The following is a 26,214-nucleotide window of genomic DNA, read 5'->3' as shown; positions in this document are numbered from 1 at the left end:
GATAACCGTCTTTAGTTTTGCGCAGAGACAACATACTGTTCTTTAAACCGTTCAGTTTGTTTAACGAAGAGCAAAACGATTAAATCTCAAAGATATATTAACGAATTTTGTCAAATAGGAACATACTGAGAATCCGCTATACGCGAAGGCGTTATGGCTTTGTGCAACGGCAAGGCTCGCGATTTTAGATTTTTTTTCTATTTCTCTCATCTAGTAGCCGAGTGGTTAAAACCGCTCAATGCTGGTTCGACCTGGGTTCAACGGTTGGCTCCATAGTTTATTTTGTGGTTTTCGTGAGTAACGTGAATACATATCAGTTAAAAGGTCCTTTTACGAAGGCAACACTTTCCTTTAGACAGACAGCTCTCACGTGCTTTCTGAAATCGTTAAGTTCAGTTTAATAGATCGAGGATCCTGCCATTTTCCAAAAATTTAATTATTTTAAATTAACAAATATGATAATTATACGATTAAAAAGAATCTACAATCTGATTATATTCAACAGATTTCACTTTTAACATTTGAAACAATTTTAAGCTATGCAATTACGACTAGGCTACTAATTTTAAATTTTCTCAGTAGTAAAAGATATAAAACGTAAAACTGTAATCCAAAATAAGATCTTAAAAATGGCATAGCCAAATGGTAAGGCAAAATTCTTATGACATTAATTGATCATAAATTAATACCACTGAAGATTTATTCACTTACTTAATAACGAATTATTCAAAATGCGGTTTTATTTTACAGTCTCCTTGCGCTCGCACCAAATATTTCTCTCCGAGGTAAATACTTTCTGTCTTGCTAGGATACAAATTCCAAAAACTGTGAACTATAAACAATTATAAGGTGCTAGAAAACAGAGAATTTGACTAATGTAATGATGGCGATTCTATGCTCTAATGAATTTATATAATCTAAGCAATTTATTATTCCATTTTAACCTATTCTGCGAATGCCTGTGAAGGATTCGCTAGTTTATCCCTAATTTTAAATTCTTTTTAACGTAAATCAGAATCTTAACTTTATTCTCTATCTAGCTAACTTCAAAGTTCCATTTTTAGATACCACATAATATTATCTAAATTACCATTTTTAATACATCTAAATTACCATTTTTAGATACCACATAATATTAACTAATTAACAAAATTTTTCCTGGTGATAAAAATCTACAATTCAAACAAAATTTTATTCTAACGCACAACTAAAACTGCACGGAGCTTCTAAAATCAGACATTTAATTTTATTTTGCTTACATGCTTATGCGAGGGAACGGGGGTATAAAATTCGAAACAGGATTCGATATTTTTCCCACGCAACCCCACTTTCACGACGAGTAGGCGGTTGAAAAAGTAAACAAATTCTTTCAAAATCTTCCCTCCGTTTCTCTTTTTCCGTTTTTCTAGTTCTTTTATCGGCGGGACTTAGGATCCACAGAGGAGGTAAGAATCTTTGCGGGGCCTTCAAAAAAGCTGCGCTGGTTTATTTTAGAACATGTTTGAGAAGAATTAGACACCTGGTCTGGAGAAAAGCCAAACAATATTTTTTGCATCGGTTTTTGTGACTTCGAAGAAAAAGGATCTTCAACCAGTATTTATTTTAGATGAAGGTTGTTGGGGGTGAAATTGGAAGATACCGAAAATTTCCGAAAAATGAAATTTCTGAAGTTATTAAAAACTTACAGAATGTATATATCATACGAAAATCTTGTATGCTTATTATTTATAAATTATTTTTTCCAACATTACACAGTTATTTGCAGACAAAAAGCTGGAAATTCTATAATATACAAAAGCAATTAATTGTTCTCTTAATATAACTAATTACACTCTTATTTTTCTTTTCTTTTCTACTTTCAATAAATGGCATCGTGTATCGTACAGATTTTCTATAAGAGTCGCATAAAATTTTTTAAGATTTCAAATTTCAGACAGCTTTGCAGATACCAGCCATATTATGTATTTCTTACACTATTTCTATATAGTAAGCATATGACTATGTTATTCATCTATTTATCTAAACAATGACAATATTGACTGTCATCTCTCTAAAAGCGAATTTCCTCCTGATTATAAAAAAATGTTTTTGCTAGAATGAATGTGATGTTGATACAAATTAATATAAAAATCAAGTGATATTGAACTTTACCATGCGTTTTAATTATACTATTCTCAAATGTAGTTGTTGGTAATCGCTGACAACTCTTCAACTAGGAGGGGAGGTGAATTTCCCGAAAAACAAGACAGAGAAAATCATGAAACCAAGAAAAAAGTACCAGCTTACACTAATTCGTTAAAAATTATACGTCGTTGAAATTACAACAACGTTTTGGACTTCAGTCTTTAGGTGGTGTTATTTTGTCAACGAGAAGTTATACTTTATTTTTCTGTTCTTTTTTTAAATTTAATAAGTACTGACGTTTTTCAACTTTATTTTATTTAATTACAATATTTACCGCTTTATAATAATATCTATTACTACATTTTAAATTTAAAATTATTTTATTTTAATTTACTTCTTTATTAAAATATTTACTTTATTTTATTAAAAAATTAAGCTAACTTTTTAATTTTTTACAGAACATCTTAACTCTAAATACTTCCGATACAGCATTACTAACACCTGCATGTTTAGACTAAGAGTTGGTAACTTTTTAGCAGTGCTGTGCAGAAGTAATGCAGCGAATAACTTATCGTGTCAACTTAAACGCATTTTGTTTTTTATACAACCAATCAGTGAAACACAATACAGATAGTATTAGGTTTTTGGAAGTAGGAAATGTGAAAAACCTATCGTGCCTTCGCTGGTATTCGAGCCGAGGATATTAACAATAGGAAGCTGGATTTGCTAACCATTTCCACCACGACAGCAATCTCGGAGAAACACGGTAATTCCGTTATTTCTCTCTCATTTTAAAATAAAAGAGACGGAGGAAAGGCACGAGATCCTTTTTAACATATCCAGATAGTGTTAAAATGAAATTAGTGACAATACTCAAGTAGTGACAAATTACTGTACACAACAATCCTTGTTCTGGCGCTATTATAGGGACTATGTAGTTTTTCAGAGGAAAAGATATGAAAAATCCACTGTGCACTAACCCCGAATTCGAACCATGGATCGTCCAGCTAACTCCTTACCCACGATATCACGCACAAGGAGGAGTACATCACGTTGTGGTGTCACCGTCAAGCGAAACTTCTCATTCAGATGTTTCAAAACTGGCCACAATTTCACTAATTTTGGGCATTCGTGAGTTTGTGCATCAATTGCTGAATTATCCGAAAAATGTAAGTATCGTTGCAAAAGGTGAAATCCACGATGAGTCATTATTTGGGGGAAAAAAAGGCGTGTACGTGGAATGTCTCTTACTCCAGTACTGATCAACTGCGGGCTTCCTCATAATTCCTTGCAGTATAACCAGAGCAAAAAATATATGCATCTCTTCCTGAGTTGTTTGTTCCCAAAATTTACTTCTTGAGAATTTTTTTGCAGTGCTTGACTGGATGCACTGTGTCGCATATCTGTTTGTTTCTCCCACAATTTTATTCATCAAAGAAGAATCAATAAATGCTTCATAAAATTGTAGTTCATCAGAAGTATCATCAATTTGTATATTTACTGCTGGAACACCAGTAAAATTGAACCTGGGACACGGAAGAGGCGGGTTTTCTACATCAATTTCAATAAAATTTCTAGCAGAAGTCAAGTCTTCATCGGAGCTGATCTCACTACACGTGTCATCTGAAGAATTATTCAGAACATTACAAGACAGTTCTGAATTTGTATCCGAATCATCAGAAGCATCTAACAATAGAGTATCATCATCTATTGTATCATCCATAACTAAAGAGCTTTGAATTCATCACAACCAAAAAACCGTGTAGCAAAACTTTCAAGAACCAAGAATGCAAAATATTTTCGACTTCCGGTAACAAAAGAAAAAACTGGTTAGAATGATTTTAAATAGTATGGACAAGCTACGCCATCTATTGAAATCTTCTAATACTAAAGCCTCTCTTTCAATATATTAAAAATACGGGCAAATCAAAATAAGAAAGGGGGAAATATCGATGCACGTACACCGTACGGGCAAACCAGATGTGCCCAATGATCAGTAGCCCGTACACTGTACGGGCAAACCAGTTAAGGGGTTAAATAGCCATTTAACCACCTGTTTAACCTTCCCTTGCTTTGAGAAATTTCAGTCTTAACAGAAGTCTGAGCTTCCAAGAACACAGACATGAAATAAAAATTCAAAGGTTTTTATTAAAAGCTACGTCTCGTAGTACAGCTAAATTTCAACAAAAATTAGCCACCGATAATTGGGGGTTCTCAGAGTTGTTGTTATTATTATTATTAATTATTTAATTTTTAATTCAGTGGATACTAAAATCATTACGCACTCGTCGAGAATGGCCAAACCCATCGGTTATTTCCGTATTATTAACCGTATATTCACAAAGAACACCCCCCTTTGCATACAAAGAACACTGCACCTTGTGGTAGGTAGCATCAGGGTGATAGGTAGCTATAAACATTCATTCCTTCTCCGACATCCGAACCAAAGGGGGGGGGGTTCATACGCCAGCGAACTCTACAACAGCCGGCGCCCCTAAATGTCATCATAGTTCGATTTGCTGAAGTCCCGACCATCTGCACATGAAAATATGGAAAACACATCGTTTATAGTGATCAGCAAGTCGGTTAATCTTAACTAAATATTATACAGTTGGTATTTTTAATCTGAAGTAAAGTTGCCAAATAAAAGATAAAATCGCCAAATAAGATCAAAACAAAGTATAGAAATTGCTAAATTACAGAGCTATATTGCAAAGTAAGCATGCATCTTGATTTTGATTGAAGACAACCGTGTACAAAGGAGCCAAGACCAACTGGACTAAACTGCTTGATAGGAGTGGTATTCTAGATGATTTTCAATTTCGCACCGAAATATTTCTTCGCTTATTCTCCTCAGCCATTTTTGAATCAAGTCAAGCAAAAGGCGTAATGATCTAAGTTCAGTCAAGCAAAAGTCAAGTCAGCAATGAAAAGTCAAGCAAAAGGCGTAATGATCTCAGTTCAAGAGACAATGTCGACTTGCGTTACTATGGCCAACCCCACTTACACACAATCAACTACTAATGAAATGAAAAATACTGTAAAAGTAAGTATTTATATGTTTCTAGTCATACTTATATTAAATTAATTAAATTCTATTAATATGTCGAAGATTTTCATTGATATTATAAATTTTTTCAGCGCTTACTGTTATCATTCAGTTACCAAAACAGTCATAGACAAATGTGATCACAATTAAGCGTCGCCTATTGTACCAAAGAGCCGCTGGTGGTTTGCTACACTTCTCCCTCTAAATTACAAATTCGCTTGCTATTTAATTTCAACTTAATCTGAATTTTGGTAATGTCTGATAGAAGAAACAGAAAATATAGATAAGAATTAACGTCTTAGTTAAGTAACTTATGTGTAACTTTACACATTTTTTTATACATACTTGAACGTATTCCATATTCAACGGTTATAGTTCTTATAGAGAATGGAAAAAAAATTCCTTCGTGGATTAAATGACGGCTGAAACCACATACTGTGTCAAAAAATCCCATTTATTGTGTTAAAAACCCACTTTCAAAAGAAAATCATCCTACTTAGAAAAAGACGTTGCAATAAGAACGCCAAAGATATTTCTGGCAGACCAGTTTTCACGTAACAGTCATATAACGTTTGTTTCCTAATAACATAATTCATCTCCTTTCACCCCTGACAGGATTTCGCACTGTTTAAATCTTTCATAGATGACACTAAATCTTCACACTCGGACGCTCCAAGCAATCGATCACCTACATTAAGCCACAGCTATCCACAAATTAGGTCACGGTTAAGACTTCATAATACATGGCTTTTCAGTTAAAATCACATACCAGTTAATAATTGGTAACTTTAAAGACACTGAGGAGACATCCATTCATAACCTTCAATGGCGTTTGCAGTTTCATTGTGATAAATGTAAGGGATAAAATTCAGACATCAATTTCATTCGAGAAATAAACAACTCCAAAGTTCTGATTCAACTTTAATTACTTCTATCGAAACATGAAGGTTTCTTGAAACTAAAGCACAGGATAAACTGAATGTCCTCGTCAGGATTCGAACAGTGAATCTTCCAATTACTAGCTGGATGTGCTAACCAATTATACCACGATAGCATGCAGGGAAAAACGCAGTTAGTCCTTATATAATGGCTAGCCTTGTGACAATTTATAGACACTATTGTCATACACCTCGAGATTAATTTAATAAACACAAACTAAGAATAGCATTAAATAAATGTTTACCTATGAAATATACTTGTATAATACTACAGATTACATAAGCAGACCATATTTATAATTTTGCCAGCTTTGCCAGAGCGGACACTAAAACAGTAATTTTTTTTCCCAAATCGAAGAACGGGTCAACACTCCCAGACTACAATGTTGGAAATTAACCACTCTAAATATGCACTATCTGTTCCTTAATTTCAAAATAAGAGTTTTTACAAAATTTAAGCATTTAAATTTTCAACCAATCGTTATTAACCTTTTGATATCATATTTTTAAATATCATTTCAAACGGTATGATAAGCAACGTATCTCAGCTTTCTTTCTTTAAAATATCATCTGCTCATCAAAAAAGGACTTTAAATAGAATTTTGATCAATGAAAATATATTGTACTCTAGATTATCTGGGTTAATTGCGGGTAAGCAGCTCACGCATAGTTAAAAGACAAGGATAATCCAAACTATACGTTTTCATGTATATTTAGCATGTTACTTCTACTGTCCATTAAGCATTTGTATGAGTGGCAGTCCATTAAGCATAAAATCAGAAATTTTACTTCGTTGAGAACGTTTAAATGTTTGTCGAATTTCTCTGCTATTTTTAGAAGTACTACAGGGTGATTGAAAATGAATATAGTGAATAAAAACGGCTATAACTATATCGATAACAATTACATAGAAAGTAAAAGGAAGCTCAAAATTTTGTTTACATATTTGTCTGGATGGGCGTTTTCGTGTTTTCCTCATGTTATAACTTGTATGCGAGCCAGTTTCCTTAAAAAGTCCTCCACGAATCCTTCTCCTTAGGCAGATAACCATCGCCTGTGTGCTTTGCCATAATTAAATAAAGCAAACCAAACTGAAACATATGTGGAGTCACCGCACCAAGCGAATTAGAAATGCACATTTTGAGTTTTGAAATTGTTTTCGGACAAAGGAAGACCTTGTGTATGTGCTTCCTTTGCAAAAACAATTCCATAATTCAAAATGCGCATTTCCAATGCGTATGCGTTGGTGACTCCAGATATGCTTCAAATGCTTAATGGCTTGCCACTCAGATGTTGTCCGTGTTATCAAGGGGGTCACACAGAACATTTATAAAACAAAATTCTGAACTGCCTTTTACATTCTGTCTAATTCTTATCGATAAACTATTTTCAATTAAATATTTATAGCCGTTTGTAACAGCTAAATTCATTTTGAATCACCCTGCATTTCATCATGAATCCCCTTCAGTCGAAGAAGTCCAACAGAGTTTTAACAGAAGTCATTTCATTCTTGGGAATATTGTAACTGAAGTATCATCTTTCGCTTGGTTTTCCGTATCACTCTCCGCCTCTTCTGCTTTGGTGATATTTTGAAACGATACATGCACCACTCAAGCACTGAAAAGCTGGATCAGTCGAATCACCATCAAACCATTCTTCGATGTTTTCCCGATCGACAGCTTCGTAAAATTTTACGTTTTCATTTTCAGTTATATTGCCTTGACTTCTTCAATTAGATAAATCTCCGATTTCTATATTAGGAAGAATCTTTCCATAAACCACCTGTGTTCTCGGTTTTATTTTCGACGAAACTTTAGTTACTCCATCTTATACAATAACTTTTTTTCCAGAATTTTATTAAATCATGCTTTTCCTCAGCAAGAAGAAGAAACGTAAAGGCTAACCTAAAGTCTCTTTAAGTCTAAAAAGACGCAATTCAGCAGTTTAAAGAGCATGCTCGGACTTGCGCGAATGTGTTTTTTACACTCTCTAGCACCCAGCGTTGAGTTTGTGTGCGTAGACCCGGAAATCAGACAATCTGCACCCGGGTTACATAGACAGTACACTGTAATTGTAGGCCTTAATGCATGCAATAGGCAAGGATCTGGCTTGTTAAATATACAGCCATATTTCCGTTAACAAATACTACTTTAGTAGACGTTCCCCATTAAAGCTGGCTTGTATCCTCAAACCTCCGCAATAGTAGAACAGTATTCTCTCAGGTTTAGCTGGCACACCTTAACAACGAACACTTCGGATGGTCAGTTTTGCGATCATTCACTCAGAAAAAGCTTTTATCAGGAAGTGTGAGCTAAAGTGGAAGAGAAATGGTCTGATAATTTGAGAATCCGCAGGTTCGAGTAAATATTCCTATTTACAAAGAATCCGTTAGCAGATCGAATGCATATTCCTACTGCGTAGAATCGCAGATTTGATGCATTCTATATCTGACGTCATGGATTCACAGATTCGACATGATGGTTTGAATGAAATCTCAGACAGTAAAGCTCAATTAAATAGTAAGCAGGCAGAAAGTCATAAATAATCTGTATCTGAAAAGCAGAAAAGGACTTATTACAGAAATACACAATTTCAGTTATTTGCCCCCACCCCCTCAAAGCACATTCATAGATATTGTACGCTACCTTTAATTTGGTTTATTGCAACTAGTTAAAAGTGTTCCATGCGTGCACATTTGGTCACACATCTACCCAGTATTCAATTACAACCAAACCTGAATTTACAGTACCCGAATCAAATGCAGAAACGGCGGCTGTGATACGTTTTTTTCAGCGTCTAATGCATAAAGAAAGAAAAGTATAAAAACACCATCTTATGCATGCAGCCCAAAGAAACAAGTGATAGGGCTTGAAGATACGACGGCCATGCTTGTTGAGTGGACAAGGTTTTACTTCTCAGTCCATTTATTCCACCTTTACGAAGATTTTCATCGAGAAATCTCGCATCAAAAATTTCAGAGTATTAATTTCAGAGTATTTTACCAAAGAAGATCTATCACATCGACAAAGCAAAAGAGATGAAGCTATGAGATGAAGCATCGACAAGCTATGAGATGGGTCTCTATCTAACAGAAGAATGAAATTGCCAGTATCTTCTAGTCGCGGCATCAGCGTATCAAGAAAAGAATTCATTGACAGTCGTCTCTGGAATGAAAAAGCTGGGTGAAATCTTCATACCTGCACGCACATCCTTTCGATTTCATTCCAGTTACCTTTCTTTTTAATAAATTACTGAAACTTTGCGCTCCTTTTTTTTCCACAACCCTGAAATACTTTATACATAGTTCAGTTAAATGAACTTACCGAAAATATGCAGAAAGTCTCCCATTGGATATGATCACTCGTATGTTGAAATTTACACTAACAGCCCGGAAAAGAAATTAACAGTCGTGTAAATTGTACACAACAACAAGTCTGCTACTACCTACTATATTTTAACTTGGCTGGGTTTTGTGTTTTCTTTTATAGTATCAAATTTTAAATACTTCTGGCACTGATGATGAGAATCGAGAAAATAAAAAACAGAGCAATTTAAAAATTTTAACTGCTCAGTTGAAGTTAAAATAGAATTTTACACAATAAACAGAAGCAACAGGCACGTTGATTTAAAGTTATTCTTATTAACATAACTACTTTCCCCTCTCATAAGATAAACAAACAATCCGCCATAAAGCAATGCTAAAGTCTGCTTGTTCGTGCATCAATGAAGCGTGAACACAACGCGAACAACAATCCTGTGGAAGAAAGCATAAACACAGCTCCGCACATAAAAGGGATGCGGATCACCTATTTATGGCTTATGATTAAATGAAGCATAAATGTATGGTTTACGAAGCAATGAATGCAAAGTAAGTATAATCTAAACATCAAATTTCTTCGACGCTGGCTATAGCCTTTTATCTCCCAAAATATGAACGGAGGATGCACATTAATTTGAAAGTTGATTACAGCTCTGGAAAATGCAAGGACAAACAATTCACTGTTGCGGAAACCAATTTAAAACTACTACAACTTTTTAAAAATAAGGCAGCATTAATCCGGATGTCCATCTTCCAATACATAAATGGCAGTTTAGCTTAACCTTTACGTAAGGAAAACGTTTCAGCACTGCAATAATAATAACGACTATACTCTCAACAGATAGGGCCCAACAATTACAAAATTAAAAACAATTATAAAACTGAAAAAACTACAGAATTCGCTTTACATACATACTCATAATTGCAATACAAAGCCTCAGTAAAGAAATACTCATTATGCACTACTTTAGCGTGGTTTTATGTGATAGGATCGAGGGCTATCTGACTAAGGAGTGGATGCGTTCGTACAGGACTTTCTAAGGAAAACTGGCTCGTATACACGTTACGCATGGGGAAAACCTCGAAAACGCCAATGCAGCCAGCCCGTTCGCGGGATTCAAATCTCGGACCGAACTACCAGTGTTCAGCGACTTTACCGCTCAGCCATTGGCGGGCTCAATATGCATTGCAATTTACCGCATGGAATTACTTAGTTCTATGTATTATAACTTAGTTCCAGATGGGGAAGGAAATTCGGTGACATTCAGCAAAACACGCACTTCTCCTTAACGCTTAAAATTTACTGATATTTTTTTAAAGAGTTGTTGGTTATCGGTATCTTTAAAATCTAATAAATAACTTGGTTTAAAAGTTGAAATCTCAAATTTTGCACATTTTCTCAAACAAAACATATAGGAAAAAGAACTATTTTACACAGATCGAGATAACACAGTTTTCATTATAAAGGTAAATTAATCCTGATCACCAAATGAAAAATAACGAATTACATTTCTGATGTTAATATCACCTACAGTTTTATTTTTTATCACTCTTATATATTTAAATAATTTTTAATTCTTTTTTTTAATATTCAATACTACTAGACTAGTGTCCGAGCTCAGCCACTTATCTAGAAGACTCTCAATCAAATAACCAATAAACAGAAGACTCACCATCTTCAAATTACCAAAGCCCAAATACAATAATGTACAACTAATTACATATAATCAGAAATCCCTCAAGCATGTCTATTCTAGGATCAATATTTTAAAATTTTATACTGATCACATTCAAAATCTGAACAATGTAAAGACAGGTGACGGAGGGCGGGGACGCCTGACGTATGACAGAGGCAAGCAGGCGTGTGTCCCTCGCCCTCCCTCACCTAGAGGCAACAACTCCCTGGAGTCCCAGGAGGCCGCACCAGGAGTTTATTGAAAGCTTTTAAAGGTGTTTACATTGCCAAACAGGGGCAGATGAGTTATACAGTCGCTCGGAATGATAGGCATAGGTTATGCACGTGGCAGTAGATACAGGAATAGCATACACTTATAAGATACATACATGTGTTACAAACACTTATACCACACTTGTCACACTGCGGCCTTCCTCCAACTTCCCAATGATTCGATCTCGGGTAAAAGCATCCACATGTCGTCTAACAGATTGATTATTTGCCATTTCTCGCTGAGGCAGCAACTCGGTGTGATTTTAACTGCTATACGGCGTGCAATCTCTTTGCCAGAAATACTGATCTTACACCGACAACATGCTTTATACTACTCAGACACTCCCCCATTACGTCTACCTGCATATCTGCGCATGTGCTACCGTACATCACCTTACTTAATCTCCTGATTGGTCTTTCTGTCCGCTCTGCCTCTTCGTTCAGCTGATATGCTAATTTTTCGACTTCGTCCTTAATTTTTGCACACCAGTGTACATACGTTGCTGAGAAATTGAGTCCACATTGCTCATACAATATTGGGGTGCAATTCTTAATGCTACTGAAACAGCTACTCAAATAAGGAATTAACGTTCTCTGCAAATATCATAACTCTAGGTACTACTTTACAAATGCTGCATAAATGTCAACCTTACAAAAGCTTCTACTTTACAAATACATAGCTACGTTTCAAATACATCATAAAATATAAGATACAAGACAATGTAAAGACAGCAAATTATGGAGATACTACTATCCTGCTGAACAGGTTAACCAGGGCAACCAATGATTTGCCATTTGATAACACTAATCTCTTAAGCGCCGCCGAGCCGGTATTTTGGTTAATGACGCTGACTGCCATGATGATGGGCACGGGCTGAGTTTTCGCAAAAGGCTAGCATAGTAAGGGTGCTGGACTATTTCTGCACTTGTAAATGCAGTGGACTGTACCTGTAAAACCTATGGTGAAATTCTGGTATCTCGCTCACTTATATCTGTATTTGTACCTGTTCTCTTACACAGGCTAATCAAGCTAAGTGAATCATCAGCCATTTGCAAAATGCTATAAATCCGTCACTAAAGGTTTGAGAAATAGAAAATGAAGATTAATACAAATAAAAGAGTCTTAGTAATGCTTCAGATCCCAAGAGAAGGATCTAACAACCTACCTCAGTGCAGCCTTCTCTTAAAATAATGCTGGTCTTCCTTGTAAAAGAACATCAGAATTATTTTAAAGGAAGAACTGAACGCTTCTTCTCTCTACCAGGTAAGAAAACTCACTAAGCTCTAATCATCACTGAATGCACTGAATGGCTCAAGAAACCAAAAGGTATCCAGTAATAAAGCCCAACGCTAGACCAATTTGTGCTCTTTTATCAAAAACGCGTAGAAACCAGTCGTAGTCTTCTAAAATAAGCTCAAAAAATCAGCATGAACCATGGTTCATTAAAGGAACTCAGTTCTGATCTATATATCTTTAACAACGGCATATTTCGTACTGTGCTGAGATTTTGAGGTAACTTTAATAATCATGATACAGAATTTATTATATTCCACCATACAGTGATTACTGCAGTGACAATGCGTTAGCAGGATGAAAACTTACGACAGCTCTCCCTCCGTTCCACTACCCATCCATAAAAAGTCTTCACACCACCGGTACGGTACTTCCTTCTAAATAATGACTTATATCACATGCACGAGAAGCAGATAATAAAATATTTTGAGAAACATTAATAAACGTATATACATCAGCTCCATCGTGGTAACTTCTGAAGACCAGTTCACCACTTCTCGAAGACGACCACCACCACAGAAATAAAAAATCATCCCGAACCGTGGGTGGTTATGGAGAGAATTCACATAAAAAAGTTCACACTAATCATTAGTAACATCTGTTTATTGAATATCCTCTTCTCACGAAGCATTCATCCTGAAGTTCGTGCTAAAGCACAGGACTTACAATACATGGTTTGAAAGATTTCTTCGTTAGCAGATGAAAGAATTTGTTTACAAAGCGCCTCTGCAGCAGAAATGGAGGCCGCCAAATAAAAAGATACATCCTGTTTAATACTCATACACGGTAAAATATTACAAAAGCAACGTACCAGTTTATAACGTTAGCAAATGGAGAATTTTAAAATAAATGGAATTTATTTTTCTTGAAAAAATAAAAACAAAAATCTACCACATTCTTCAAAAACGCCATTAAAATACACAGAAATATAATTGGCTTAAAAAGCGAACTTTTCGTAAACAACTTAATGACTTTAACGTTCAATGGCGCAGCACACACAGTTTGTCTCTTCTCTTTTCCAGCTTTTATGAATGAATGAAAATGCTTCTAACAAGTCTTCGGTTCTCCGCCATCATGTTTCCTCATCAAAGGAGGACAAACGCAAGCAGCCACTGGTTGAGAGGAGATAGTTATCGAAATAAAACAATCATAGATAACGAGCAGTAATAATATTTTGCCAGGCATCAAAATAAAATGCTTATAGATAACGAAGCGTAAAAATTCGTTTCTTTTTGTACATGCCTGAGAAAGAACGCAAATGATTAAGGGCAGTAAACAATCTCGCACTTATTCAGAACAGTTATTCAGAAAAACAGAAAGTTTCTTAAATAATATTAAACGATGTGGTTGGCCTCGAATATTCACAATAGAGAAAAAGCCAATCTTCATCCATCGTTGATTTCAACTGAAATAGCTCAATAAGTAAAATACTTACATTAAAACCTGTATATAACTGCATTACTTTATACCAGTAGTCGTATGCCTTCATGATGTAGTGGTCATCACGCTCGGCGCGTATTTGAGAGGTCCGTGGTTCCAGTACCGGCGGGGACATTGCTCTACTTTAGTTATAAATTTCTTTTGTAAAATTGGTCATCATATTTCAAAGAGAACGACTATGCTTTGCAAAACTCTGAAGTTTTCTGATGAAAATTACCTGAATTTAGACGACACGGTTACAAATTATACAATGGAGCGCATTTCTCAATTAAAGAAACAAGAAGTAAATATGTCCCAGAAGAACTGGAATTAAGTATGAATGGATAAAAAATACGTTCAGGAACTACTATAAATCAATAGGCTTGCTAGTGAAGAAAAGGGAGCAATTTATCGATATGCCAAAAGATTTTTCGTTAAAATAATCTGAATTTAAGTAAGAGCAGCTCCTTCTAAAATTTTGCTTGTACATTTCCCATGCTGACAGATATGTTTCTCATACAGCTATAAACATTTTAATACCATTCGCAACACCGCATTTAAGTGAAAAATCTTTTTCAACATATGTGGACACACAACAAAAAATATAGAAACAAACGCACATTATGGTATGCGACTACAGATAACATTAACACAGCTAGACACTGTTTGTTTAAAACAAATGCATAAGTAAATTAGATTACTTTTATTATAATTTTTTTAAATCCGAAATACAGCATTTTTCTTTTATTTTTTGCCTTTACATCAAATACCTGTAACATACCGATCTGAATTAAATATCATTTTGAGATATTTTTCGAAGTATGGGATGGGGGGATACCCAAAAAAAATCTTATATTTCTAAGGGTTCCGTAAGTCGACGAAGTTTGCAGACCAATCATTGCAAACTTCCAAGTCCTATGATACATGGCGTACTGCATAAACATTATACAGCAAAACAAGAAACACGAGACTTCTCCCTAAGATCTCCCTCCTAACCGATGATTCAAATTAATGTTTAGCTAGTAGACGTTGTCATCTTACAGATTTCGTGTTTAATATCGGTGTTTATTTTCAGAAATACCAATAATTTTTAGAAGTGCTGACAATGGGAAGGTTCATTTTATTGTACTATGACGGTTACTAAAGAAAGTAATAGCATAACTGCAAAACTGTCACTCAAAAGTATTTGTTTTCTAGCCTTAGTGTTCTTATTAGCTAAGCCTACCCAGTGGCCGATCGATTGAGGGCGCTGAATACGGATTCGAATACAGGTGATCTAAGCAGTTTGACCTTGGTTCGAGCCATGGTGAATGGGCTAGCTGCATGTTGGTTTTCCTGGTTTTCTCCATGAATAACATGAATACGAGCCAATTTCCCTTAGAAAGTCCTCCATGAAGGTATTCATTAGGCAGATAACCCTAATGTATTTTGCGTATTCAAATAACTTAATATAACCTTAGACGATGTTACTCCAACGCCAGCGTAATACACCATCAGTGCTGGTCGCTTCGGTTTGCTGTTCCATGTACATTAGAAAGGGTGCTTGAACAACCATTTCTGTCTCAGTGACTGATGCGTTTTTCAAGCACTCCTATTTTTAAGGCAATGTGAGATGATAACTATAACGTTCTTTTAGGCACACCAAAGTCTAATTATTTGTTTACATTACATTATGGAAAAAAAGTTCTAAGGAATTATCGAATATTTAAAATTCGGGAAACAAGCAGCTTAGCTTAACATTAAATTTTTCATTGGCATTTTTCTCTTCCAGTTTAATTGTCTTATAATTTTAAGACCCTCTGGGGTTCAAAGCGTTGGCTACGTGGGCCGAAGCAGCAACTAAGTCGTATTTTTATATTTGTCTCCAATGTCATTATCGTAATCGCATTATTTTCACTTTCATATACAGGTCTTCACACACCTTCCGTCAATCAACTGACACTTTTTACTCTGATATATTCTTGCAAGTTATTTACTATTCATATTTTCAGCGGTACAATACAGACAATATATTTTGAATAAAACCCAAAGTATAGTTACAATGGTAGTCTTTTCCATTTCCTACAGTCATAATAGTATCAGCAACAAAGAAAAGTAATTATCATTACGATAAAAATATTTGGTATGAATGATATTAAAATTGTATGTCTTAAAAAAGCGCAATGCCAAATAAATAGGGATTTTGTCGCTTTTTTAATTTCCCAAGACAAAAGAATCAAACTCGTTCTTTAGGAACACACTATTCTGTACAAATAGCAATCACGGATTTGATTGGAACTCAAAGTAGACCTCCAGTCGTAAGTTCTCTTACAAAATGAGCTACCTAAGTTAGGACTATGTATAATTTTCACTTAACCACAGAGCTCTAATAATATAACCTTGATTGAAGATACTGTACGGTGATGAGACTGAATGCGTTCTTCACAAACAGTAAAAAAAAATAATTGGACAATGCAAATTAGAATTACATTATTAATTTAAATTGACATAATTTAATGAAATCGAAGTTTTTAAGAAAACACAATTTTGGCAAAAGGAAAATCAAACAACCAACAAAACTATGGGTAGTGGTTCTCTCCCCCTTTACTAAGAAGTCCTCCTCAGCCTTGTAAAAAAAAAGTATTGTACTATTGTAATGGCAATAACCTTCAAGAAAAATGGATAAATATCCCAAAATTACCAAATTCGGTCTTTTTCCTTTTTTATTGAGGTGAAACTTTACAAGTTCCCTAGTTTATTGTTGAGAAAGAATCGAAACTGATTTCCGAAAGGAAATGTTCCGTGAGGTACATAATTCACTTCTGTATCATTACACGACTTCCAGACGTTTCGAAGAGTTTACTGCATATAGGCTTCTACGCAACAGCCATTTTCTCAGAAAATTTATGGCGTCATGCCATGAATAGCACATATTTATACTAAAAGAACTCAACACGGAAACAGCAGCAGCCTTTTTTTTTCCAATATTACATCCACAATAAATACTTCTCTATCAATCTCAAGTTGCCACATAGCTGGAAGTTCCAATTTAGTATTTATATCTGAATTAATATATTTTCTATGAAGAGAAAATTCGATTAAATATAGTTTAAAATTTACTGCTCGTTTCTCACTGGTTTGTCAATTGATCTTTTAAAAAGATTGGTATGATTGCCACAAAACGGTTTTCTTTCCCCACCCTTTTTAAGTGGATTTTATTTCTTCAGACTCTGCAAAATTACGCTAGGTACAACTGAAAAACAAACGAAAGCCGCTTCAGCATCATTTAAGGCATTGGCAGAGCTATTGAGCATTTTGGGGCCACAGCAGAACAATGCCGCGTCATTGCAGTACTTTTATATTAACATTATACAATATATACTTTTATATTAAACATTGCAGTACTTTTATACAAGTCGGCCACAGGTCATCCCCCCCCCCAAAAAAAAACCATTCACAAAGTTGTCCTGGCATAAAAGCCATCTTATGCCATATTATACACTTCAGTTTTTAAACTTTAAAAAAAATTAATTTTTGTAATGGTACCGGCATCTTTATGCTGAGGAACTGCTGCGCAAGCAGGGTTTTAACTTGCTGCTCTTTGATAAAACGCTCAAAATTCTTATTTGCATAGCGGAAAGTTTATGAATATTTTAAAAATTTGTTTTTCGGTAACAGAGACTGAAATACATAAAAAGTGCCGACATCTTTAATGACAGGGTACAATTCTGAAAGTGCCCAGCAAAATAAAACAAATTCCGTAAACTGTTGTTTTAAAATGTGCACTATTAGACCAATAATTCAACTGAAACTATTCAAAGCACGGCAATAAAATGACAGAATGCACAGATATATGTCTAGGAACTGTTATTTGACATTACAATGTAGAAATCTCCTATACAATACGTATAGCCTAAATAAACATTTGAACTGCATGATATGTATAATTTTGCTATAGCAATAATCACAATAAAATTGATATGAGAAATATCGTATTCAACACGCTGATTGATACCACGATTTTTGAGAAATCAAAAATAAGTTTTTTTCAAGAGAACCCATTTCAAATACTTATTTCTGGTTTCTCATTCTCATTTTGACGTCAATGAGCGGCGGAAATACTCAATAACCTATTTCCGCCCTAGCAAAACTAACTCATTTACTGTTTGGCTGTCGTGACATGAGCGAAACCCGTTATTATCCATGCAGTAGCCTATTTAATTGGCACGTCATTATATTACTTTGAATTTAAATGTTGCATATCTCACATAGCATAAAAATCTAACTAGATGCCAAAACAACAAAAATTCTTGTTGACTGTGTTCATCATTACAAACAACACTAGAAACACTGGAAGATCCCAAAAAAAAAAAAAAAAAAAAAAAGGTTTCTGTCAGATATTTTCATAGCATTTCTTCATAATTATGGGCCTATTTTCTATAAACTAAGTGAGTTAGAATTTTACACATAGCTTTCATACAGTTCTACAGATATTCGCAGATATTTTGCGGAGATTCCATCACAAATTGTACAGTATCTACAAATCCCACATATAGCATCTTATATAATGTGTATTGAATCGACTAAGAGAATTCAACTATCAGGTCAAGTTTATAGAAAATTCAGCTATAATTCTAAACAATTTTAAAAACGAATTTCCTTGCTTTAATTTCCTTAAAAGATCCTACCAAAGCTTTTGAATATGTAAAAACAATATAAAATAAACAAAATAACGAAATATAACAAAAGATACGGCTATCCTATACTTAAGTGTGTCCCTTGGACCCTTAAATATAGGCTAACCGTATCGGCTGTAGTGTAGAATTGGCTGCTCCTTTGACTTTTTAAATGAAAATAGATCGATGTGTACATTGACAAAGTCAAGAACGTGCGCAATGCCGATTTTATGCAATTCTCTGATTTTTTTTTTGGGGGGGGGAGGGAAAATAGATCGATGTGTACATGGATACCGTGTTTGTGCAATTCTTTGACTCCGTTATTTTGGCTTTGTGAAAATCGCCGCTACAGAAAGCCAAAATAATAAATCAAAGAATTGCAGAAACTCGGTGTCCATGTACCGCCAAAAATCGCCAATTTCCGCCAAAGGGCACCCGTCAATATATTTTTACCAAAGATACTTTTTCTTACCTTTTCCCGTTTCCTATGTGCCCTAAAGTGGTAATGTTAATTCAATATTAAACCAAAGACATATAATTTAGATCGAATTTTTTTTTTCCCAGGAAACTTTAAGATTTATTCATTTAATATTTCCACTACGTGCCCACTGAAAGTAACTATTTCCAAACGTCTTTTTATATGTGAGTGCGGAAACTTTTAGATCAACTTATGTACAAATTCTTAAGAAAATTTTGACATCCCTACTTAATTTCTAATGTTAACACCTCTGAAATTTTAAACCTCAATATTTCATGCATCATGTATTAATAATTACATCCACTTATCATACATTAATATTATTCATGTATATTATATTATGGACATATCTATTAATATCATACATGTATTAATATATCCATGCATTCATGTATTATATATTAATAGTTAGTATCAGCAATGAAACTATCAGGGAAGAAATTTTCAGAATATAAAATAAGTAATCGAAACAATTTATAAAACACAATGAACTATTACTAAATTACAAGATTTTTGTTCTAAAACACTTAATACGATTCTAAAATACTCGAGCTAAAAATAACATTAATTAATTACTATCGAAAATAACTTTATGGCACCTTTTCAAACTCTTATACTAAGACCTATAACTGTGCACTTTTAACCGAAATGAAATTCCTAAAAACGTCTTATCCATTCAACACTGTTTTTGAAATTTTGTAAAACTGCTTATATATTATGTCTTCACTTTCTTTTAACTAACACAATAAAAAAAACTTTTCTAACAAAGAAATGAATTTTAGCATAAACGTGATACAGAATACAAACGTTTTAGCCTAATACATTAAGTTTAAATACGCGTTACTGCCACAAAAAATAAAATTCGCAGTTTTTTTTTGCACGCAGAACACAAACTGCTGCATAAAACTGAATTCTTATTTTTGTTTCTACAACTATTTCTTATATCCTTTTTTAACAGGCCTGTAACAATACTCATACTTGCGTAATCGAAATGTTTCGCCCAGAAACATTAAAAAAGGGGGGGGGACAAATACCTTTGTTAACACACACATACATTTCGTGACGAGGTTTGTCACGAAACTATGTTCAGGTCACTGAAAAAAAAACTCCCATTTAAATTCTTCTGCTCCATAGGTTGGGGTTTCATTTTATCATGGCGAAGAACTCGAGGCCTATCTACCTATTGAGGAGGGCTTTCTAAGGGAAACTGGCTCGTATGAACGCTGCACATGGAACAAAACCATGAAGCGCCCATACCGGTCCGTTCGCCGAGATTAAAACATTAAAAGCTGTGAACGATCTATCGATACAGCGATTTTACCTCTCGGCGCTGGCTGGCACATCTATTTCAAAACTTGTTTAAAGAATTTTTTTAATTAAGTAATTTAGCTTATAGCGATAACAAAATTCTTCCCGCTTAAAACTCCGTTTTTCAACAAAACCTTCGTTGCTTTAAGCCATTTTGAATGCACATAATATGTACTCTGATAAATTTCAGTTCTTCTTACGCAATACTTTACACACACACACACACAAAAAAAAAAAAAAAAAAAAAAAAAAAATTAATGGATTTCAATAAAATGTTTTTTACACTCACTCACGGAACTCCACGTCTCCAAAATTGAAGTCATAAACAAATGTAGCTTGCACTTACCTATAAAAGATATAATTGACATAATTAAAAACACGAACATTCTATATTAAAGTAGATAATACATGTCATTAGAAATTCTTTTTATTATTTACATAAATGCTATAAGACGATAATATATTATTTATAAAGAATAACTTACATTATTTTAGAACGCTAAATTTATTATATCAATAATCAATATTTTGTAAAACAATTTTAAACAGTTATAATAAAAAATTCATATATATGTAAGAAAAATAAAGAATACGTAAAAGATTAAATTAGCAGCTTAAAAGTGAATTTCTCTTCTGTATTCTAAAAATAGCAACTTCTATTTGCACTGCGTGGAGAAAAATCTATGTCATATGACTCTTACATAATTCTGATGATGTAAAATAAACTAAAACTCAGCCAGCCAATAGTAATTTTCCATCAATATTAACTGTTCAATCAAAATGCTTTGAAAACCAAAACTAACTCAGTCTGACTTGAGATTTCATCCTGAGCATTAAGCACTTGCTTTCTATGCTTTGGCCTGGCCGCGATGCAGTCTGCCTGCTCTTTCTTTCTTATTGCAAATTTATCTAAAATGTAAAATCTGTTGGAATAGGCACAATTAATGTGCCAATTTGATTATCGTCGCAACATGCTTGCTAAAATAAAACTGAAGATTTAATCTGCCTTCGCCTCCAATTTCCTATTCATTATGGATCAACACGTCTACGCTATCGAAATTCTTGCTCTTCAGTTATTTCTGACTTTGTTTTTATTACATATATATATATATATATATATCTGGTTTTAACGAAAGTTTTTCGCCAAAAAACATTGTTAATAAAGTTAGGAACGAAAACATGAAAGCAGTGCCTTAGTGAAGGAGTAATTTATTTTTATTTATGACCTTCTGCCACCGTTTTGGTAGTTTTCAAAGCCTTCGGTCCAGAAACTTGGTGGCCGCAACTCCGAAAACACAACCTCATTTCTGATATCCTGTGCAGAATGGAAGATAGCATCAGCAAGATGTAGCTGCAGGCGTGAAAAAAAGATAGAAGTCCGAAAGAGCGATGTCGGGGCTATATGGTGGGTGTGGCAAAAGATTTAGCCGGTGAATGCAGACACATGTGATCTTGCATTATCTTGATGGAATATTACCTTTTCGCGCAGGAACTCAGCAAGCTCTAGAGTGGTTGAATACTGATCTTCTTCCACAAGTTCTGGCGCAGGCTCATCATCACTCATACTCATCATTAGCAGGCCGGCCATAGCGCTCTGCTTCTCGAATATCACAGTTCTTGTTTTTGAACTTTCGGTATCAAACTTTCACAGTGTCATACGATACAACATCAGTACCTAAAGCTATGCACATGATTTGGTGACATTCTGTAACTGACGTTTTGCAACAGAACTGGAGTTGTAATCTGGTAGCGTGATAGTTCCATTTCACACACCTTAACTTAATGATAAAGATATTTTTTTTACAAATTTCACAACAAAGTGTTCTAAAGCAAGTCTCTTTCTTTCAAATGCCAGAAATCGTTTGACAAAATATGACTAAACGCGCCAACGTGAACTGTTTGCATAAACGATATTTGCGGTGGTTCGGAACTTTGTTAAAACCCGATATATTAATGAATCCAGCTAGTGTAATTTTAAGGATGCAGTTAGTAAGATAAGTAATAATAATCATAGAGACGAAGAACTGAGTTTATAGCTTAATAGCAATAAAAGCAGCTTTTAAGCTGGGTTTCTTAGTAGTTACCTTAGTTTGTTAATAATCGATTACATTTAAAAAAACTAAATATATTACACTTTGCTGAATGAGGTTGAAGATAAAAATATTTTATTTCGGGTAGTGGAAACAGATATTGTTTTAAATCTCTGAGTTTTCTGATTAAATTTGAAGCATAAATATATTATGGTTTACCGTATGGCAACACATTTCTTTTAAATCCTCAGTTTCGTCATTAAATTTGAAACATAAATGTTTTATACTTTGCTGAATGGAAACACAATGCTTTTAAATCGTGGGAGTTTTTTTAAAACTTTATTAATTTCGCTGATTTTAAAATTTCATTAAAACGCCCAATATATGAAATAAAAAATCGAAATTCAAAATTCGGACTTCGAAGTCCACTTGTTCCGGGGAGAAGTATTACGTTTATTCAAAACTGGCTGTTTGCAGGTGCTGCCGCTTTTCCGCACTGTACATACATACTTCATTATTTAATAATAGACATAATATGACTCTTAGAAGTGACACTTTGCTAAGCAGCGTAGACTATTAATGCAAAAAACAGTGAAAATCTATTTGGTAGTGAATATGGTCCGTAAATTGAATGACTTAACTACTACAGATTTTTCTAATGCAATTATCAAAATTACTGAAAATATTATATATGCTAATACAAAAACAATTTAGATCTTCATTTCTTAACAATTATTTCTCGTTTTCGAAAAATTATCCTTCTAAGTTTCATACTTTAAACAAAGGAATTGCTTTGAATAAAAAGCTCTGGAATATATACAGAGACAAGAACAATATGACGTTATGAAAAAGAGAACTTTCATCAGAACCAGTTTCTGTTGGCAAGTATGATTTTCAGAATAAGTATACATTAAAAAAGTTAATTAATCAACTTCGAAGCCCTTGACACAATATTAAATAAATAAAGAAAAAAAAAGTTTGGTGGGTAGAGTAGACGAAACCGCAAGCCTCAGAAATGTACTGTTTTTCGCCCGGTTTTCAAGTTGTTAATAATATGGTAGATCATGGTTTCAAGCTTTGGGGGGGGGGAGGCTCAAATGCAGAATGACATCAACGCTGGCCTGTATAAAAAGATTCATTGTTAATCTAAAAAAAAGTAGTTCTATTCTAGTGAAATTCCAGGGCATTCTCAAATATAACAAGTTACGTTGGTTTTTGTTCTCTCTTTAAGGAAGACAAGACCATGAATCATTCATTCATTGTAAGGAATTTAGATTGTACTGTCTTTTTTCAGTTTTGCAAAACAGACTACTTTTCTCAGGGATTTATACTCAAAAGTTATATATGTTCAGGCGTGTATGTGCGTGGGAAATTACATATTACCGAATTTATGAAAGACAACACAAGGTCCCCTTTATTACGTCAACTTCCATTAAACAGTTTACATTCGAATTCGCTTTTTCTGGTGAGAAGAGTCTAGACATTTTAGCATGTATACCTGAAGTAAATAAGTATAAAATCTTCCAGGCAACAGAACTCATGCTTTCTAACATAAAATTCACTCTTTCATATTTCAGCAGAAGTCGAAACTGTTAAAAATAAGTTCTTAAAGAATCTTATAGTTCTTAGAGAATCTTGTAGCTAAAAATAAGTTCTTGTAGAATGTATCTTTCACCATGCATGTCTAAGTGTGAAAGCTCGAAAACTGGCAAACTCTAAGTTTCTCAGGTAACAGCTTACACTGGAATTAAAATCATACTCTAGAGAGACGACATACTTAGAAACAATCACAGTAACTTTAACAAAACTTCCTGTAAAAGAAACGTACTTGTACTTCTTAACTATGATTAGAACTACCAATTAATCTGCTTGAAAAGAAAGAATTGAATATGAAACACAAGCTTTCTAGGTTTGGTTTGGTTTATTTGATTATGATAAAGCACTCGATGGCTATCTGCCTAAGCGAAGAGATGGCTTCGTGAAGGTCTTTCAAAGGGAAATTGGCTCGTATGCATGTCACAAATGGGGAAAACCACGAAAACGCCCATGCAGCCAACTCATTCGAAGGGATTCGAACCCCGGAACGACGTGTTCAGTAACAGGGTTTCGAACGCTCTGTCGGAGAGCCTCGAGCTTTCTAATACTCAAACATGTTTCTGAGCAAAAATGGAATTATTTGCAATTTCTTTAAAATCATAATTGCTCAAATTCCCCATAGCTATTTCTGTACAATACGGATGATCACTTCTATGAACAGATATCTCTCCATATAAACAAATTCCATAATTTAAACATTTTTCAGCAATATCTATTTTGTCTGAATGTTAATGCTGACATTCGAAATACTGGAAACGGGAAACACGTCTAGGATAACTTGCTTCTAAGTGCTTCTTTTCAGAATAAATCTTCATTAATGCAGCATAACACTGCATGCTGTTTAATTTAATCCAAACTATAATCCAGTAATGCAGTGGTCTCACACTGGGGGCCCGCGGGCGTATGCGGCACCCCGATATAATTTTTATGGGGCTTGCGATTGAATTTCTCGTAAATTAATTAGAATAATTATGACAAGAATTTGAAGAAAATGTTTCAAGATTCTAATGATTTGGAAACCAGTTTTACGTTATTTTCATTACCAAAAACAAACGACAGTAATTTTGCTGAAAATCTAGAAATCCAGCCAATTAATTTACACAGTGATATAAATCTTATTCAAAGAGCTGAAGTACAAATTTGAAATCCTCTGTTAAGAATTTTTGCAAAAAGAATAATCTCTTTTTTTTTTGTACATTTACATGTGAATAGTACCCTTACCCCGTCTTAGAAATTAATAAGTCTACCAAAAGACTCAGACTGGCGATAGGTGTCTACAACTTGTGATGAAGATACTGTAGAGGCATTAGGTTCTTTTGAAGCAGAAGACGTAACAAATGAGGAATGCCTTCGCTGGGACTCGAACCCTGGACCTCTCGAATACGCGTCAATAATGTTTCCAATTACACCACGAAGGAAAGGAGCACCAAAATACCTTACATACTCTCCCTTTTAAATGGAGATTGGGGTTGGGGGGACCCAATCACCAAATCCTGGTGGTGACGAATTATTTATGGTCCACTCGTCGAGTATGCTCCCAATTACACCGCGAAGGCATGCATGCGGAAAGGAGGGAGAAAGTACCTTATAAGACTTTCTGGTAATTTTTTTTAACATTAGCAACGTAATGGAAATCGAAACACTATGAGGTAGTGTAGCTGAAAGATGTAATAAGACACAAAGAAGTTGATAATTATTTACATAAAAATATTAATTTCCTTCGTGCCGATCACCTTCGTAAGACTGACTATTTCTCAAAGTGACCAGTATTTCTGATAACATACATCAACTTCAACATTAAGCATCACATCTCGACAGCAGAGCCAAATTACTACAAATCATGGATGGCTGTTTTAGAAAAGGTTCACTGTAACCCAGGAAAACTCCTTATGGTGACCGACTTCTGTATAAAACGTCTTTTAAAAGTAACCTCTGTTTCTAAACACTGATAGAGCTCTACCAAAATTCCTCTAGAACTTCACCCACGGAAATTTTACGAAGCTCACAGACCATAATTTTACATAAAGGTTGCTTTATAAACTCATATGAAGATTGC

At 34.4% G+C, this 26,214-nt stretch overlaps 1 protein-coding gene across 4 annotated transcripts in view; it reads right to left on the bottom strand.

Annotated features, from left to right (window-relative positions):
• Positions 1–26,214, bottom strand: part of LOC118194145 (growth factor receptor-bound protein 14-like) — a 248,475-nt gene that overhangs the window by 165,378 nt on the left and 56,883 nt on the right. Inside the window, exon 2 of one of the 4 annotated variants that reach the window (XM_085806547.1) lies at positions 20,822–20,878. The exons of the other annotated variants lie outside the window; for them this stretch is intronic. The gene's annotated coding sequence lies outside the window, so the exon portion shown is untranslated. The remainder of the gene's footprint in view (positions 1–20,821; positions 20,879–26,214) is intronic. 4 annotated transcript variants of the gene reach the window in all.

The sequence above is a fragment of the Stegodyphus dumicola genome, chromosome 12 (genome assembly GCF_044657685.1).
Source record: "Stegodyphus dumicola isolate Sdum_Otavi_A_Nest chromosome 12, ASM4465768v1".
Classification (NCBI taxonomy): Eukaryota; Metazoa; Arthropoda; class Arachnida; order Araneae; family Eresidae; genus Stegodyphus; species Stegodyphus dumicola.
The sequence above is the reverse complement of the archived record's forward strand: the minus strand, read 5'-3'. Positions and strand labels throughout refer to the sequence as shown.